Source organism: Pongo abelii, chromosome 14 (assembly GCF_028885655.2).
Source record: "Pongo abelii isolate AG06213 chromosome 14, NHGRI_mPonAbe1-v2.0_pri, whole genome shotgun sequence".
In the NCBI taxonomy this organism is placed as follows: domain Eukaryota; kingdom Metazoa; phylum Chordata; class Mammalia; order Primates; family Hominidae; genus Pongo; species Pongo abelii.
Window position 1 is genome coordinate 45,852,281 of NC_071999.2, and position 18,484 is coordinate 45,870,764.

General features: G+C 40.2%; 1 long non-coding RNA gene across 2 annotated transcripts in view; it reads right to left on the bottom strand.

Annotated features, from left to right (window-relative positions):
- The window catches only part of LOC100432437 (uncharacterized), a 53,891-nt gene that overhangs the window by 31,900 nt on the left and 3,507 nt on the right, over window positions 1–18,484 (bottom strand). The window contains exons 2-6 of one of the 2 annotated variants that reach the window (XR_010136753.1): window positions 10,803–10,864; window positions 9,896–10,121; window positions 4,640–4,843; window positions 4,105–4,210; window positions 2,118–2,205 (exon numbers count right to left, since the gene is read on the bottom strand). This is a non-coding gene — a long non-coding RNA (uncharacterized LOC100432437). Of the gene's footprint in view, window positions 1–2,117; window positions 2,206–4,104; window positions 4,211–4,639; window positions 4,978–9,895; window positions 10,122–10,802; window positions 10,865–18,484 lie in introns of both variants that reach the window. The other variant, XR_010136752.1, reaches the window with a different exon arrangement.

Genomic DNA, 18,484 nt, shown 5'->3' on the forward strand with positions numbered 1-18,484 from the left:
GGCTGAGGCAGGAGAATCACTTGAACCCGGGGGGCAGAGGTTGCAGTGAGCCGAGATCGCACCATTGCACTCCAGCCTGGGCAACAAGAGTGAAACTTCGTCTCAAAAAAAAAAAGAAAAAAAGAAATTAGAAAAACAGCAACAAAGAAGGTCAGGCAGTGTGGCTCATGCCTATAATCTCGGCATGTTGTGAGGCTGAGGTGTAAAGGTTGCTTGAGCCCAGGAGTTTGAGACCAGCCTGGGCAATATAGCAAGATCCAGTCTCTACAAAAAATAAAAAAAATTGGGGGATTACTTGAGTTCAGGAGGTCGAGGCTGCAGTAAGCCATGATCACGCCACTGTGCTACAGCCTGGGTTGTCGACAGAATGAGACCCTGACTCAAGAAAAGAAAAAGGGAAGGAAGGAAAGAAAGAAATAACCAAGTAACTAACTAAATAAAGTAGAGTTGTGTTCCAAGAGCCAAAGGGGATGACCCAGTTTATTTGGAATGAAGTCTGTTGGTCAAGCTACTGATGGAAATAAGGTCAGGTACTACATTAGGGCTATTACATCTTAAGAGCTCAAAAGCCAAAGAAATAAGAGTGAAGTTGTTGAAGAATATGGTGGGGCATTTCCTTTGTGACAGAGATGCCTGATAATTATCACATATAACACTTATTTAGTGATTTATAGTTTACAAAGAAACTTTATATATATTATCTAATTTAATTCCTATAACACTTGAGATGTGATATTTATTTTACAGATAAAGATGTTGAGCCAAAGGTGTTAACTGGCTCTGACCATGGGCACGCAGTGTGTCTTCTGCTCTACCTACAACTTTCACAATGAGAGCAGTATTTCAGGATGCATATTTCAAGATTCTATACATTGCATTATATAAGGAGAAAGAAAAGGTAAGGAGACCATTGTAGAAATCTAAGCATGAGCAAATGAGGTTCTGGACAGTTAGTGGCAGTGAGAACAGAAAGGAAGGAGAACACAGAAAAATTTCAAAGGCATAATCAACAGGGATTGATAACTAACTGGATTTAGGGAGCCAAGGCAAAGAGAATCAAAGCACAGGGCCTGTGTCAGAATGCTGGTGCCATTTGCAGAAGCAGAAAAGCTCATTGATAATTCAGACCGGCTAATGCATTTGAGTTGGAGTGGAAACTGTTCATGTTATAGCTTCTGCATCTACAACTCAGTGGGTTCTCATAAACATCTGTCCAGTAAATGAACAAATAGTAGTTTAAGTAAGGGGAATGGGTCATTCTTCAACCAAGAATAAAGCATTTGCTAAGAACAGAAAGCCAAGGGTCAGGCCTGGGTGAATGCCCTCAGTTGAGAGAGGCCAAAAAAAGAGGGGGGGTGGCGATGCAGAGAGGGAAGGAATAGGGTTAGTAACAAGAGAATCTGAGACAAAGGCCTGGGTAGGAAAAGTTTATGGTTATTAAACCCATAAAGGAAGCTTTCTTATTGTTTCAGAAAAGGTATATAGTTTTAGGCATTTCTTCATTGCAGCAAAACATTGACTACCAGGTCCCTTTTGCTTTGAATAAAGAGATTCCTCCCCAGTTCATTCACTCTTGCATTATTTCTCATAGGGTCATCCCACAGAACGTCTGACTTAGAATCACTTGGGACACTGCCAAGTCTGTGGATTCCTGGCCCCCATTCCAGATTTCCCAAATCATACTTTGGGGGTACAACCTAAGAATGTAAATCTTTACAAGCTCCTCAGTGGTTTTCATGCACACTAAAATTTTAGAATCAGTACTATATAAGATAAAATGAACAACAAGAGAATATGGCTAAAAATGACCAGATATGTAAATTAAAATCCTTAATACATTCCTGGGAACATGCTCAGCATTTGTGGAAAAGTGAAAGGCAAAGCAACACTGAACAGAAATAAATTCTGGAAAGGACCCTGAAAAAACTGTTTTGAACAAAGAGGTTAATTTACCTCTGGTTTGCATCCAAACCCAGTGACACCAAGTTGGATGGTAACCAGAAAGCGTTATGGACTCTTTATGGTGAGTGATCATTTAGGAAGGTGAACATTGCTGCTTTGACATTCAGCCTTAAAACAAACATCAGATTTTTTTCAATTCACGTGATTTCTCTTACCTAACAATTTCTTAAGTACAGGAAAAGACAACCTTTTTCTCCATTACTATTTTGACTTTTAGATCATATCCATCGCCTGCTCCAACACCTAAATGAAATTAAAAAGTTAGGTTGGTTAGCACGAAGATCAAAATGTCTCACCAATTAACATCACGGATGAAAAAGGGAAAAAGTTATCCAAGCTAACAATGTAACAGTGGTTACTTATTTGGTCTTGCATGGATTTTGTCTTTGAAAGACAAGGCTTCAAGCCCAGTTCTGTCTCCTAAAGCAGATTTTATAAGACTAGAGAGGAGAGAAAAAAAAATACATATAATTCACCTTTAAAGACTTAGAATACCATCACTTTCTCTTTCCAGAAAAAATATTTAGGGAAGGTGGGCCGGGCACGGTGGCTCACGCCACGATAATCCCAGCACTTTGGGAGGCCGAGGTGGATGGATTAATTGAGGTCAGGAGTTCGAGACCAACCTGGTCAACATGGTGAAACCGTGTCTCTACTAAAAACACAAAAATTAGCTGGGCGTGGTGGCACGTGCCTGTAATCCCACCTACTTAGGAGGCTGAGATAGGAGAATCACTTGAACCCAGGAGGTGGAGGTTGCCGTGAACCAAGACCACACCACTGCACTCCAGCCTAGATGACAGAGCAAGACTTTGTCTCAAAAAAAAAAAAAGAAAGGAAAAATTTAGAGAAGGTGACTTGCAACCTTTCTTGCTAATACATTGCTTTCTTCAGACTTATAATAATAATGATTCTTAATAATAAATACTGTAGTCTAAACTACTTTGGCCCTGTTTTAAGTCTAGTTCCTGATGCAATCCCTATAAAAATACAGGATAGTTATATCCAAAAATTCCCGTGGTGTTCAGCATATATTTACGGACAAAGGCTCTTTTGCCCCTTTTTTTCAATTCAAACGACTCACTTCCTTTAGCATTTCCTCAAAGACTTGGTTTCTCAGCCAATTAATTTTTTATTGCTTTTCTCTCAATTGTACATTAATTTAAATATGCACAAAATTAAAGGTATATAATTAAAACAAATATTTTAATAAGCTAGTGTATTAATTATTCTTGATTGCTCATCTCGTATGCTGCTTGTTTTCTTTTCATTTAATTTTGTTTTCACTGACACCATGATATTCATTTGTCATTAGAAATCACAATTTCTTGCCTCAGTTCCCTCTTTCCCATTCCAGGTGCAGAACTTCTTTCTATTGATGTCTACCAGAAATCAGTGAAATGTAGAACTAAACTCAGAAGGCTAAAAATACTAGGCTGTCTGTGTGGAAACCAGCATCCTGGCACCATGGCACCTATAACACTCAGCACTGGCACCACCTCAGGTCCACAAGCTGGCTGCTATAAGAGGTTTGCTTTAGGGGTTCAGAAGCATCGCCTCCCTGCTACCTCTCTGGCAGTGGGAGTGGTGAGACCCCATCCCTTCCACACAGATACATCCGGCTTTCCCGCCTCCCCTGAGTGTAAGCTGGGAGTGAGAGGGTTGCAGATGGAGGAGAGAGGGGAAAGGGAGAGCCCAGGGTGATGAGAAAAAAACATGCCTCTTAAAGAAGGTGAGAAAATGATATGATATGGAGACACTCCACCAAGGCAAACTCTGAGCTAGAGGTGGTTATGAGAAATAGCTAGTCTTGAGGGCACATGGGTCCTCCTCCTCCCTCATCAGAGGCTCACTCTGCCCTGAAAAGTCCACCCTGGGTTGAGACCAGAGGAGCAATGAGAACAGGAGAGATGGGAAGGGGATGAAGTCCCCCAAAAGAAAAAGTGAAGAACATCTAAGGGCTGGTAATCAATGGACAATTGCAGGAGGAGGGGCATACGTAAGGAGGAGTTCATGCGTAAGATATGTAAAAAGACAGATATGAGTTAGGATGATCTGTATATGTAACTATGAGCAAAAACCTCCCAGAGTGGGAACATTGGCCCTCCTGCTCAATTCTCCAATTATACATAAAGCACTTACCATGAATCGAATAAATAATGAATCTTCTTATAAAGAGTATCCTTCTTGGAGGGAGATTCCAGTTGTAGATATGTTTCACTTGTGCAAAATATCCAACATATCTATTCTGAAAAGCAACAGAAGCCTCACTTTAAGTGGAGATGAAAAGTCTAAAGTCAGCATTCCTATTTTTTTTTTTTTTTTTTTTTTTGGCATAAAGCTTGTTAAGGGCAGTAAGTAATTAAGGAAACATTTACTGGATGCCATTATATAACTAGACATTTTGAGGGATGCTGCCTCACAACTATCTACCTTGGGAGTAAAGTACTGAATTAAGTGCTATGGGGAAGTAACAAGGATGGAGCCAGGTCTTGTTTATACGTTGATTACAGTTGAGAGGGCAACTAATCAAAACCAACAACAAAACAGTTACAGCATTATCAGTGTGCAGATAGAAGCTTAGTTGTGACTGAGTTACAGGAAGGTTTGTGGTTTAGTGAAGAGCAGTTTGCTAGGCATTGAGAGAATGGTATATGTGAAAACTCAAGAGCAATACCTCCATATCTCAGTAGCAGATTTCATGTCATTCTTCTCTTGTTCCTGACAGCTATAATTTCTTCAATTTCCATTTCCCCAATTCTGTTTTCACAAGCAAGCCTTGGAATTCTCTTAGCCTTGTCCTTTCCCTGGGGCAAGCTGTTCACAACTGTTCTCCTTGAATCTTTCTTCAAGGTGTTGAAGAGCTCTGGTACTGAATCAACTGGTTCACAATTCAAAAGTTGGCTGGGTGCTGTGGCTCACACCTGTAATTTCAACACTTTGGGAGGCCGAGGTGGGTGGATCACTTGAGGTTAGGAGTTTGAGACCAGCCTGGCCAACAGGGTGAAACCCTACCTACACTAAAAATACAAAAATTAGCTGCGCGTGGTGATGGGCACCTGTAATCCCAACCACTTAGGAGGCTGAGGCAGGAAAATCGCTTGAACCCAAGAGGTCAAGGTTGCAGTGAGCCGAGATTGCACCACTGCACTCCAGTCTGGGCGACAGAGCAAGACTGTCTCAAAAAAAAAAAAAAAAAAAAGAACTCATAAGTTCACAGACTGTTCCTTACCCATTGGGAAATGTTCATTCAAGTAACTAACTGCCATACTTTACTTTAGAAAGGGCCAGTCATGAGGAAGTCTCATGAAAGTTCTTAATTTAAGAGTAGATGTAGTCAGTAGAATGGCCCCCAGTGCAGGATCAGAATGTGGTGGTGTCTGAGAATCACCAGCAGACACAGAGGGCACTCTGTCCTGAGGTCTTGCCAACACAGCTCTCAAACATGCAGCTGAGTCTCTGTGTTGCTTTCTTAGTGATTCAGAAGAGATTCAGTTGCAGCCTTTGGTGTACTAGTTCTGGACTAAAGTTCAGGAAACTATGCATGACTGCAGGAGAAATGGGGATGGGGAGATGTGTGGGGAGAGTTGTTGAAGGAGCTCCATCTAGCATCCCCTTAGCTCCTGCCACCAGATTCTCCACCTTCCCCTAAAGGCTGTAACCTACCAGGGCCCTCAAGCTGCTTGTGCTCCCATGCTTCCTTCTCCTACAACTTAAAACAACATGGACTAGTAGTAGAAATTAATACAATCAACACATAGAAGCCACTTGCTACAAACAAGGAAGATATTATGAGAAAAAGATGGAAAGATGGGTAAGCCATGGGCTTTGCCTTTAAAGGGGATACAGAAGTCACCACTTCAAATAGCTAGAGAATAATGAAAAGTAACGTAGTCCCTAAGAGAAACACAAAGGGCTAAAGAATTGAAAAAGCAAGAGACTACTTGAGGCTGAGAAGGGAAAGAGACTCCAGGAAAAGGGGCATGAGCAATGGCATTTGGGAATCAAGTGTCTACAGGCTGGGAAACAGCACACAGCCTAAATGTGTTAGAGTGTGGGATGTGTGTATGCACATAGTGGAAGAAAATGTTGGAAAAGTCAAACTGTGGCTCTTGAGTGCCAGGTTGAAACATTTAGTTTATTGCCATTGGCAGTGGGGACATAGTATGGATTTTGAGCATGGAAGTGGAATGATGAGGGCTGCACTTCAGTAAATTCACCTATTACTTTTAGCTTAGGGTCTATGACTATCTTTGTTTTGTTTTGTTTTTGGCTGGGGTGTGGCAGAAAAGTATCAGTGGATAAGGCTGAGTTCTTTTGGCCCAAACTAAGGGTTTAGGGCCAGTAGTTATAGTGTTCTTCTAACGGGGCCAAGAGTACTTATTCAGCTCCCACCACTTAAAGAAAAACTCACAGCCACATCCAAATCTATTTAAGAATTCCCAATCCACGCTCACTTCAGTTTTAGGAGCAATATAGAAAAGGCAATATAAATGAGAAGCTGTGCACAGCAATGGCTTCAGAGTCTGACATCTAGATTTCAGTCCTTGGTTCAAAAGTTACTTTCTCCGAACCTCGGTTTTCTAATTTAGAAGATGAGAATCATAGTAGTGCCTACTCATAGAGTTACTGAGAATATTAAATGAGATAGTGAATATATAACTCTTAGAATAGCTCGGCAAAGTCTAGAATGTTGTAAATGCTATAGGATAAACATCCTGGTTTCTGCAGTAAACAAATTACAAGTAATAAAAAACAGTGAGAAATCCATGAAGTTAGATTCTTAACAGAGACTTAGGAGACACAGCAACCAATGAGATGTGTGGACCTTGTTTGAATTCTGACTGAAATAAACTAAATTTTTAAAGATTTTAAGACAATTTTGGAAACAAACATGGGCTACAAATTTGATATTAAGGATTTTTAAGGTGTAATATTTTTAGATATGATAAAGAGTATTCAGGTTTTTTGTTGTTAAGAGTCCTTAAATGTCATACTAAAATACCTGTGGGATAAAATGATCTGAAGACTGAAATTTCCTTTAAAATAACCCAGGTTTAGGGAAAGCAAGAGTGGAGAGTGGGGTTAGGGGTGTGAGTAGAGTGAGAAAAGAATGGATGAAATGTGGCTGGTTGCAGGCTGAAATGACTGTTGCAGCAATGTGATGACTATATGGGGATATATTGTATGATTCTCTGGACTTTTGTGTAGGATTAAACTTTTTCATAACAAATGTTTTTCTTTTTTTTTTTTCCAGATGGAGTCTCACTCTGTTGCCTGGGTTGGAGTGCAGTGGCGCTATCTTAGCTCACTGCAACCTCTGCCTCCTGGGTTCAAATGATTCTCCTGCCTCAGCCTCCTGAGTAGCTGGGATTACAGGCACCCGCCACTATGCCCAGCTAATTTTTTGTATTTTTAGTAGAGATGGGGTTTCACCATGTTGGCCAGGTCGGACTCAAACTCCTGACCTTGTGATTTGTCCACCTCAGCCTCCCAAAGTGTTGGGGATTACAGGCGTGAGCCACTGTGCCCAGCCAACAAATGTTTTTAAAAGAAAAAAATAGAGTAACAGTGTATATTTCATATAGGTGTTATGGGTATTAAATGAGATATTTAAAAGTGCAATACTGTCTGGTATATAAAGAGCTTTTGAAAAGTTTATTTCCCCTTTACTTTCTCTTTTAAAATACACCTCCCCCACAACACACAGAAAACACACACACACACACACACACACACACACACACACCAGGAGTCGCCTAAAAACAGTCTTTGTGATATTCTGCAAGGGTTGAATTGCCCTAGTAAGGGTTTGTGAAAGACTTGTATCTTTTTTATATTGAAATCAAAGGCTGGTGATTTTAGATAAACTTCAGGGTCCTGGAGCCTTAGGTATTGGACCTTCCTACTTTGGGAAAATAATCAACTCCTGAGCTCTGTAAACGATAACCAGTATAGAATAGAATGCAGGATGCTCTGAGGGGAAGCCAGAGCCCCCAGCCTGTGGGTCGCACCAGAAGCATGACCCTCAGCCTCAGGGAGGGACCAAGGCCTGTTGCAGGGTGCCCAAATGCTGCTGCCTGATCACCAAAGGAGAAGAGTCTAAAATGAAACCAAATAACAGGTGGCAATCTTAACCCACTCCCCTAAAAAAACTCCCCTTTTAAAAAAGAAAACTTACCACAGAAGGAGTTTCTACTCCCTGAAATTTAGTGCTGTTGGTTTTATCTGTTCACCTTTCTCCAAAATAATACAGGCTTTCCTACAAAAAAGGGTATAATCCAACCATGGTTCATCTACACTCTTTCCTTTCCTATGTTAGGTACCCTTAGTGTTTCTATGGCCACCTTCTTTCCTAAAGTCAGTGATTTTTTTTTTTTTGGTAGATTCTTGCTCTGTCACCCAGGCTGGAATGCAGTGGTAGGATCTCAGCTCACTGCAACCTCTGCCTCCCGGGTTCAAGCAATTTTACTGCCTCAGCCTCTTGAGTAGCTGGGACTACAGGCATGTACCACCATGCCCAGCTAATTTTTTGTATATTTAGTAGACATAGAGGTTTCACCATGTTGGCCAGGCTGCTCTCGAACTTCTGACCTCAAGAGATCTGCCTGCCTCAGCCTCCCAAAGTGCTGGGATTACAGGCGTGAGCCACTGTTCCCGGCCGCAGTGATCTTTGGGCAGAGGCTACCCAAAATAACAAAATTAACAAAGCCACATCAAGGACTTCTTTCATTAAAGGATTCATAAATTCATAGAATTTTAGAGCTGGTCCTTAGAAATCACTTGGTCCAACCCTTCTTTCCATATTACAAATGAGAACACTGAGACCAAAAGAAAACCAAACAATCTGCCATGGAGATGCTGCAGCCAGGTAGAGACAAGTCCCTGGTTCTCACTCTAGGGCTCTGGATCAACAGCTGTCAATGACTTTCAAAACTTTTGTTTTTTAAGCTGCAATCCACATTAATAAACCTAGGAGATACACACAAACACACACACACCCACACACCAATACTTAAAACTTTTGATATTTTCTATTCTGTTCTGTTCCATTTTATTTTTAAAAGATGTTAGTCACAACCCAGTCACTTTATTTTACAACTCACTGATAAGTCATGATCCATAGCTTGAAAAACACCATCTTAGAACATCCATTTTCAAAATCTGTGTGGCTCAAATTAGAAAAACCAATGGTGGTGTAATTGGAGTGCTGGGCATTGTGCATAACCACCACTTCTTCCCTAGACTGTAGGCCAAACAACTTGAGCAGAGCTGCTGGAGATGGTGGCATCTCAGCAAGAAAATCACAGAAATAAAAATGACTGAGAACTCTACTTCAAGTGGAAACAGCCCACCTTGTCTTATCTGAAATTTCTAGAGATCAGACTCCACATGTATTGACTAAGCAAAGATGTTTACATTCAGGGGAGGCTTTGTTTTGAGTTGCAAAATGTTGCCTTTTATCTACCTAAGAGTTGTGAGGATGGTCAAGGCTCTTTGGAGAATTTATCTAATTAAGCCTGATAATATTCTCACAAGGAAGGAAGAAGTCATGGTGAGAGACAGGACTAGCTGGATTTCCTAGGCCGACTAAGAATTCCTAAGCCTAGCTGGGGAAGCTGACCGCACCCACCTTTAAACACGGGGCTTGTAACTCAGCTCACACCCGACCAATCAGGTAGTAAAGAGAGCTCACTAAAATATGAATTAGGCTAAAAGCAGGAGGTAAAGAAATAGTCAATCATCTATTGCCTGAGAGCACAGGGGGAAGGACAATGATCAATATATAAACCCAGGCATTGGAACTGGCAGTGGCAACCCCCTTTGGGTCCCCTCCCATTGTATGGGAGCTCTGTTTTCACTCTATTAAATCTTGCAACTGCACACTCTTCTGGTCTGTGTTTGTTCCAGCTCGAGCTGAGCTTTCACTCACCGTCCACCACTGCAGATCATTGCTGTCACAGATCCACTGCTGACTTCCACCCCTCTGGATCTGGCAGGATGTCCTCTGCACTTCTGATCCATCGAGGCGCCCATTGCCGCTCCCGATCAGGCTAGAGGCTCGCCATTGTTCCTGCGCAGCTAAGTGCCTGATTCGTCCTAATGGAACTGAACACTAGTCGCTGGGTTCCATGGTTCTCTTCCGTGACCCACGGCTTCTAATAGAGATATAACACTCACTGCATGGCCCAAGGTTTCATTCCTTGGAATCCGTGAGGCCAGGAACCCCAGGTCAGAGAACAAAAGGCTTGCTGCCATCTTGGAAGTGGCCTGCCACCATCTTGGGAGCGGCCCGCCACCATCTTGGGAGCAGCCCGCCACCATCTTGGGAGCTCTAAGAACAAAGACCTGCCGGTAACAATTGTACTGGCAGGAGTAAGAGCAGGGCCAGGTGAGGTGAGGGAAGCACTGTGATTACTGAATGTTTTTGTATCTGTGTAACATGGCTTTACTCCCCTCACCTTAATCTGGCCCCATCAGGTCTTGTCTTTATTTAAAATGTTGATACTATATACATCATAGATTTTTTTGCATTAATTTTTATTGTTAAAATATTGCATTAAAATTATTTATTTTAATTATTCCAATTTTTAGCATTCCCTTAAATTTTCCACCTCACTGACCTTACTCTAGTCTTGGCCCAAAGAGATTCTTAAGTCAGCTACTAACTAGTGCATGTTAAACAAGAAAGTATCAAAACATGCTTTCTAAAAACTGCTTCTCCAATTACAATTTCACTAAGCACCATGACTAAATCGTCTTAACATCCTACCAGTGATGTTTCAGAACTAGCAAACTCAATCATCATAAGACAAAGTTTGTAGTAATATCTTTCATACCTCTGCAGTTAAAAATATTTCAGATGCAATAAGGCAGGCACAAACCACAGTTCCAGTTCTTCCTAGAAAATAAAAGAAGTTAGTTCAAGGAACATATGTGGTATAAAAACACACAGAAATATACAAGGAGTTAATTTTAAGGAGTTAATATACAAGGAGTTGATTTTCTTTCTTTTTTTTTGAGACAGAGTCTTGCTGTGTCACCTGGGCTGAAGTGCAGTGGCACAGTCTCGGCTCACTGCAACCTCCACCTCGCAGGTTAAAAATACGCAAATTACATTTATAGTAAAAATATTTCTCACCACCTCTCTGCAAAAGGACACGATGAGGTTTTTATTAAATCTATAAGAAAGCAATAATTCATGTCTTTTATAAAATCTTTTTGGATAATAGTAGAAAAGAAAAATTCCCAACTCATTTAGTACACTAATATAACTGATTCCAAAATTGCACAAATACAGTAGAAGAAAAGATAACTTTATCCCAGTCTATACACATGAATGTAGGTTTTAAAATATACATATTTTCAAAGTGAATTCAGCAATGTAGAAACACCATGTATCAACACCAAGTGCCATTTGTCTTAAGAATGCAAGGATGTTTTTTTCCAAGATGGTAGATTACAGGTTTTTAGCATTTCTCAGTCATTTGGAAATAGCAAGCTAGTACATAAAGATCAACTCTGTGAGCTTTAATTCAAGAAAGGAAATGGCAATTCCCCGGAATTATGAAGGACACCCCAGATCCTGGGGAGGACAGTGCAGCCAAACAGCCCTCATGACAGCATTCAACTGATAAAAGAGAGTGAAGTCTCAGTATGTGAAAGAGGCAGACGGCATCCCTCTGTCTTGCCTTTCCACTGGGGATTCAAGCAACCTGGGGCAAGGAAGAGCACTGTTTCTCCCAAGCCCTGGAGCTAAATTGAGGAGAGACTTGGAGACTTTGTGAGGGAAAGACACAGGGAAAAGCTTGCAGGCATTTTTCCCAAATCTGAACTGAGAGCAGGAAAACATTGGGGGACCTTCCCCATCTGGCTCCACCCATCTTGTACCCACAGCGCCCCTGAGGAGGGAGCTCAGATTAATGTATATTCTGGCAATCAGCCATTGCCTGAGGCAACAGAAAGCTCCTCGCAATAAACAAGGATTAAGTATACAGCCAGCAGCACTGGCCACAGCCAGCTCTTACCCATGGCGCCATCTACTGGCTTGTAGGTTAAACTACACGCCCAATATAAAACTTTCTGATCGAAGTGCATAGGGCTACAGAAGCAAAGCCGAAACACCCCACCTAGCATGCTCTACAGTCACACCCCCTAGGGAGGAGGGAAAGGAAAAGAAGAAGAAGGAGAAGAAAAAAATAATATCATAGGAAAGGAAAGAAAAAAAATCCTACCCAAAACAAAAATAATTACAAAAATCAGAAGTGCTAGCATCTCCAGATAAGAAGGCCCATTGCAAGAATTCTGGCACCACGAGAAATCTGAATGTAGTGACACCACCAAAGGATCACACTAGCTGTTTGGCAATGCTTTCTACCAAAATGAAAACTCAGAAATGACAAAGAATTCAAAGCACGGGTTGCAAGGAAGCTCAATGAGATTCAAGGTTGAAATCAAGAAAAAGAAACTTCTATATCAACCAAGGAAATGAAGAAAGAGATAAACATCTTGATAAGTAATTAACCAGAACTTCTGGAATTAAAAAAACTCACTTAAGGAATGTCAAAATACAGTTGAAAGCTTTATCAATAGACTGGACCAAGTAGAAAACATAATTTTAGAGCTTGAAAACTGGTCTTTTGAACTAATCCAGTCATACAAAAATAAAGAAAAGAGATTTTTAAAAAGTGAAGAAAGCCTTTCAGAAATGTGACATTATGTAAAGTGACCAAACCTACGAATTACTGGCATTCCCTAGAGAGAAGGAGAAAAAGAAAACAACCTGGAAAACATATTTGATGGAATAATTCAAGAAAATTTCTTGAATCTTGCTAGAAAGTTAGACATCTAGATACAATAAAGCCAGAGAGCACCTGCGAGATACTATAAAAAACTGAACATTACCAAGGCATATACTCACCAGACCGACCAAGGTCACCGTTAAAGAAAAAATCCTAAAGGCACTAGAGAAAAAGGCCAGATCACATACAAAGAGAGCCCCATCAGAATAAGAGCACAATTCTCAGCAGAAACCTTACAATCCAGGAGAGATTGGGGGATCTATTTTCAGGATTCTTAAAGAAAATAAATTATAATCAAAAGATTCATATCCTGCCAAACTGAGCTTCGTGAATGAAGGAGAAATAAAAAACATTTTTCCAGAGAAGCAAGTGCCAAGAGAATTCATTACCACTAGACCAGTCTTACAAGAGATGCCTAAGAGAGTTCTAAACATGAAAATGAAAAAATGATACCTGCTATCATAAAAACACACTTAAGTACATAGCTCACAGACCCTATAAAACAACCACACAACAGAAAATACAAAGCAACCAACTAACAATTTCATACTAGGGTGAAAAGCTCACAGGTCAATATTAACCTTGAATGGTACATGGTTTAAACAAACAACTTAAAAGTCACAGAGTGGCAAGTTAGATTAAAAAAAAAAAAAACCCTTCTATCTGCTATCTTCAAGAGACCCATTTCACATGTAACAACACCAATAGAATCAAAGTAAAGGGTTGAAGAAAGATCTCTCACACAAAAAAGACACATAATTGTCAGATTCACCAACAGTGTGCTGTATTCAACTAACGAGCAAAATAACCAGCTAACATCATAATGACAGGATCAGATTCGCACATAACAATATTAACTTTAAATGTAAATGGACTCAATGCTCCAATTAAAAGACACAGACTGGCAAATTGGATAAAGAGTCAAGACCCATCAGTGTGCTGTATTCAGGAAACCCATCTCACATGCAGAAACACACATAGGCTCAAAATGAAAGGATGGAGGAAGATCTACCAAGCAAATGGAAAACAAAAAAAGGCAGGGGTTGCAATCCTAGTCTCTGATAAAACAGACTTTAAACCAACAAAGATGAAAAGAGACAAAGAAGGCCATTACATAATGGTAAAGGGATTAATTCAACAAGAAGAGCTAACTATCCTAAATATATAGGCGCCCAATACAGGAGCACCCAGATTCACAAAGCAAGTCCTTAGTGACCTACAAAGAGACTTAGGCTCCCACACAATAATAATGGGAGATTTTAACACCCCACTGTCAACATTAGACAGATCCACGAGACAGAAAGTTAAAAAGGATACCCAGGAATTGAACTCAGCTCTGCACCAAGCAGACCTAATAGACATCTACAGAACTCTCCACCCCAAATCAACAGAATATACCTTTTTTTCAGCACCACACCACACCTATTCCAAAATTGACCACATAGTTGGAAGTAAAGCTCTCCTCAGCAAATGTAAAAGAACAGAAATTATAACAAACTGTCTCTCAGACCACACTGCAAGCAAACTAGAACTCAGGATTAAGAAACTCACTCAAAACCACTCAACTACATGGAAACTGAACAACCTGCTCCTGAATGACTACTGGGTACATAACGAAATGAAGGCAGAAATAAAGATGTTCTTTGAAACCAATGAGAACAAAGACACAACATACCAGAATCTCTGGGACAGACTCAAAGCAGTGTGTAGAGGGAAATTTATAGCACTAAATGCCCACAAGAGAAAGCAGGAAAGATCCAAAATTGACACCCTAACATCACAATTAAAAGAACTAGAAAAGCAAGAGCAAACACATTCAAAAGCTAGCAGAAGGCAAGAAATAACTAAAATCAGAGCAGAAATGAAGGAAATAGAGACAAAAAAAAAACCCTTCAAAAAATTAATGAATCCAGGAGCTGGTTTTTTGAAAGGATCAACAAAATTGTTAGACCGCTAGCAAGACTAATAAAGAAAAAAAGAAGAATCAAATAGACACAATAAAAAATGATAAAGGGGATATCACCACTGATCCCACAAAAATACCGACTACCATCAGAGAATACGACAAACACCTCTACACAAATAAACTAGAAAATCTAGAAGAAATGGATAAATTCCTGGACACATACACTCTCCCAAGACTAAACCAGGAAGAGGTTGAATCCCTGAATAGACCAATAACAGGATCTGAAATTGTGGCAATAATCAATAGCTTACCAACCAAAAAGAGTCCAGGACCAGATGGATTCACAGCCGAATTCTACCAGAGGTACAAGGAGGAACTGGTACCATTCCTTCTGAAACTATTCCAATCAATAGAAAAAGAGAGAATCCTCCCTAACTCATTTTATGAGGCCAGCATCATCCTGATACCAAAGCTGGGCAGAGACACAACCAAAAAAGAGAATTTTAGACCAATATCCCTGATGAACATTGATGCAAAAATCCTCAATAAAATACTGGCAAACCGAATCCAGCAGCATATCAAAAAGCTTATCCACCATGATCAAGTGGGCTTCATCCCTGGGATGCAAGGCTGATTCAACATACACAAATCAATAAACGTAATCCATCACATAAACAGAACCAAAGACAAAACCACATGATTATCTCAATAGATGCAGAAAAGGCCTTTGACAAAATTCAACAACGTTCATGCTAAAAACTCTCAATAAACTAGGTATTGATGGAATGTATCTCAAAATAATAAGAGCTATTAATGACAAACCCACAACCAGTATCACACTGAATGGGCAAAAACTGGAAGCATTCCCTTTGAAAACTGGCACAAGATAGGGATGCCCTCTCTCACCACTCCTACTCAACATAGTGTTGGAAGTTCTGGCCAGGGCAATCAGTCAAGAGAAGGAAATAAAGGGTATTCAATTAGGAAAAGAGGAAGTCAAATTGTCCCTGTTTGCAGATGACATGATTACATATTTAGAAAACCCCATCCTCTCAGCCCAAATTCTCCTTAAGCTGATAAGCAACTTCAGCAAAGTCTCAGGATACAAAATCTATGTGCAAAAATCACAAGCATTCCTATACACCAATAACAGACAAACAGAGAGCCAAATCATGAGTGAACTCCCATTCACAATTGCTTCAAAGAGAATAAAATACCTAGGAATCCAACTTACAAGGGATGTGAAGGACCTCTTCAAGGAGAACTACAAACCACTGCCCAATGAAATAAAGGAGGACACAAACAAATGGAAGAACATTCCATGCTTATAGATAGGAAGAATCAATATTGTGAAAATGGCCATACTGCCCAAGGTAATTTATAGATTCAATGCCATCCCCATCAAGCTACCAAAGACTTTCTTCACAGAATTGGAAAAAACTATTTTAAAGTTCATATGGAACCAAAAAAGAGCCCACATTGCCAAGACAGTCCTAAGCAAGACAGTCCTAAGCAAAAAGAACAAAGCTGGAGGCATCATGCTACCTGACTTCAAACTAAACTACAAACTAAGGCTACAGTAACCAAAACAGCATGGTACTGGCACCAAAACAGAGATATAGATGAATGGAACAGAACAGAGCCCTCAGAAATAACACCACACATCTACAACCATCTGATCTTTGACAAACCTGACAAAAACAAGAAATGGGGAAAGGATTCCCTATTTAATAAATGGTGCTGGGAAAACTGGCTAGCCATATGTAGAAAGCTGAAACTAGATCCCTTCCTTATACCTTATAAAAAATTAATTCAAAATGGATTAAAGACTTAGATGTTAGACTTAAAACCATAAATACCCTAGAAGAAAACCTAGCCAATACCATTCAGGACATAGGCAAGGTCAAGGTATTCATGACTAAAACACCAAAAGCAATGGCAACAAAAGCCAAAATAGACAAATGGGATTTGATTAAACTAAAGAGCTTCTGCACAGCAAAAGAAATTACCATCAGAGTGAACAGGTAACCTACAGAATGGGAGAAAATTTATGCAATCTACCCATCTGACAAAGGGCTAATATCCAGAATCCACAAAGAACTTAAACAAATTTACAAGAAAAAATCAAACAACCCCTTCAAAAAGCGGGCAAAGGATATGAACAGACACTTTTCAAAAGAAGACATTTATGCAGCCAACAGACACATGAAAAAATGCTCATCATCACTGGTCATCAGAGAAACGCAAATCAAAACCACAATGAGATACCATCTCACACCAGTTAGAATGGCGATCATTAAAAAGTCAGGAAACAACAGGTGCTGGAGAGGATGTGGAGAAATAGGAACGTTTTTACACTGTTGATGGGAGTGTAAACTAGTTCAACCATTGTGGAAGACAGTGTGGCAGTTCCTCAAGGATCTAGAACTAAAAATACCATTTGACCCAGCAATCCCATTATTGGGTATATACCCAAAGGATTATAAATCATGCTACTATAAAGACACATGCACACGTATGTTTATTGCAACACTATTCACAATAGCAAAGACTTGGAACCAACCCAAATGTCCATCAGTGATAGATTGGATTAAGAAAATGTGGCACATATACACCATGGAATACTATGCAGCCATAAAAAAGGATGAGTTCATGTCCTTTGTAGGGACGTGGATGAAGCTGGAAACCATCATTCTGAGTAAACTATCGCAAGGACAGAGAACCAAACACCACATGTTCTCACTCATAGATGGGAACTGAACAATGAGAACACTTGGACACAGGGCATGGAACATCACACACTGGGGCCTGTTTTGAGGTGGGGGGATGGGGGAGGGATAGCATTAGGAGAAATGCCTAATGTAAATGATGATTTAATGGGTGCAGCAAACCAACATGGCACATGTATACCTATGTAACAAACCTGCACGTTGTGCACATGTACCCCAGAACTTAAAGTATAATAAAAAAAATTCTTTGAAAAAAATGAAAACAGAAACACAACATACCAAAATCTCTGAGATGCAGCAAAAGCAGTGTGTGGACAGGAAAGTTTATAGTGCTAAATGTGTACCACAATAAGCTAGTAAAATCTCGAATTAATGACATAACATCACACCTAGAGAAATCAGAAAAACAAGAACCCCAAACCTAGCAGAAGAAAAAAAAATACCTAAAATCAGAGCAAAACTGAGCAAAATTGAGACCCCTAAATCAAAACAAAGAGTCAAAGAAATGAAAAGTTTGTTCTTTGAAAAGATAAAATTGATAGACTGCTAGCTAGATTAACAAAGATAAAGAAAGAAGATCCAAATAAGCATAATCAGAAATGACAAGGTGACATTACAACCAATCTCACAGAAATACAAAATGTCCTCAGAGACTATTATGAACACCTCTATGCACACACACTAGATAATGTAGAGGAAATGAATAAATTCTTGGAAACATAGAATCTCCCAAAATTGAATCAAAAAGAAATTGAAACCCTGACCTGACCAATACCAAGCTCCAAAATTGAGTCCATAATTTAAAAAACCTACGAACCAGCAGGGCGCAATGGCCCATGCCTGTAATCCCAGCACTTTGGGAGGCCAAGGCGGGCAGATCACGAGGTCAGTAGTTCAAGACCAGCCTGGCCAATATGGTGAAACCCCGTCTCTACTAAAAATACAAAAATTAGCCGGGCATGGTGAAGGGTACCTGTAATTCTAGCTACTCAGGAGGCTGAGGCAGGAGAATCGCTTGAACCCGGGAGGCAGAGGTTGCAGTGAGCTGAGATTCTGCCACTGCACTCCAGCCTGGGCGACAGAGC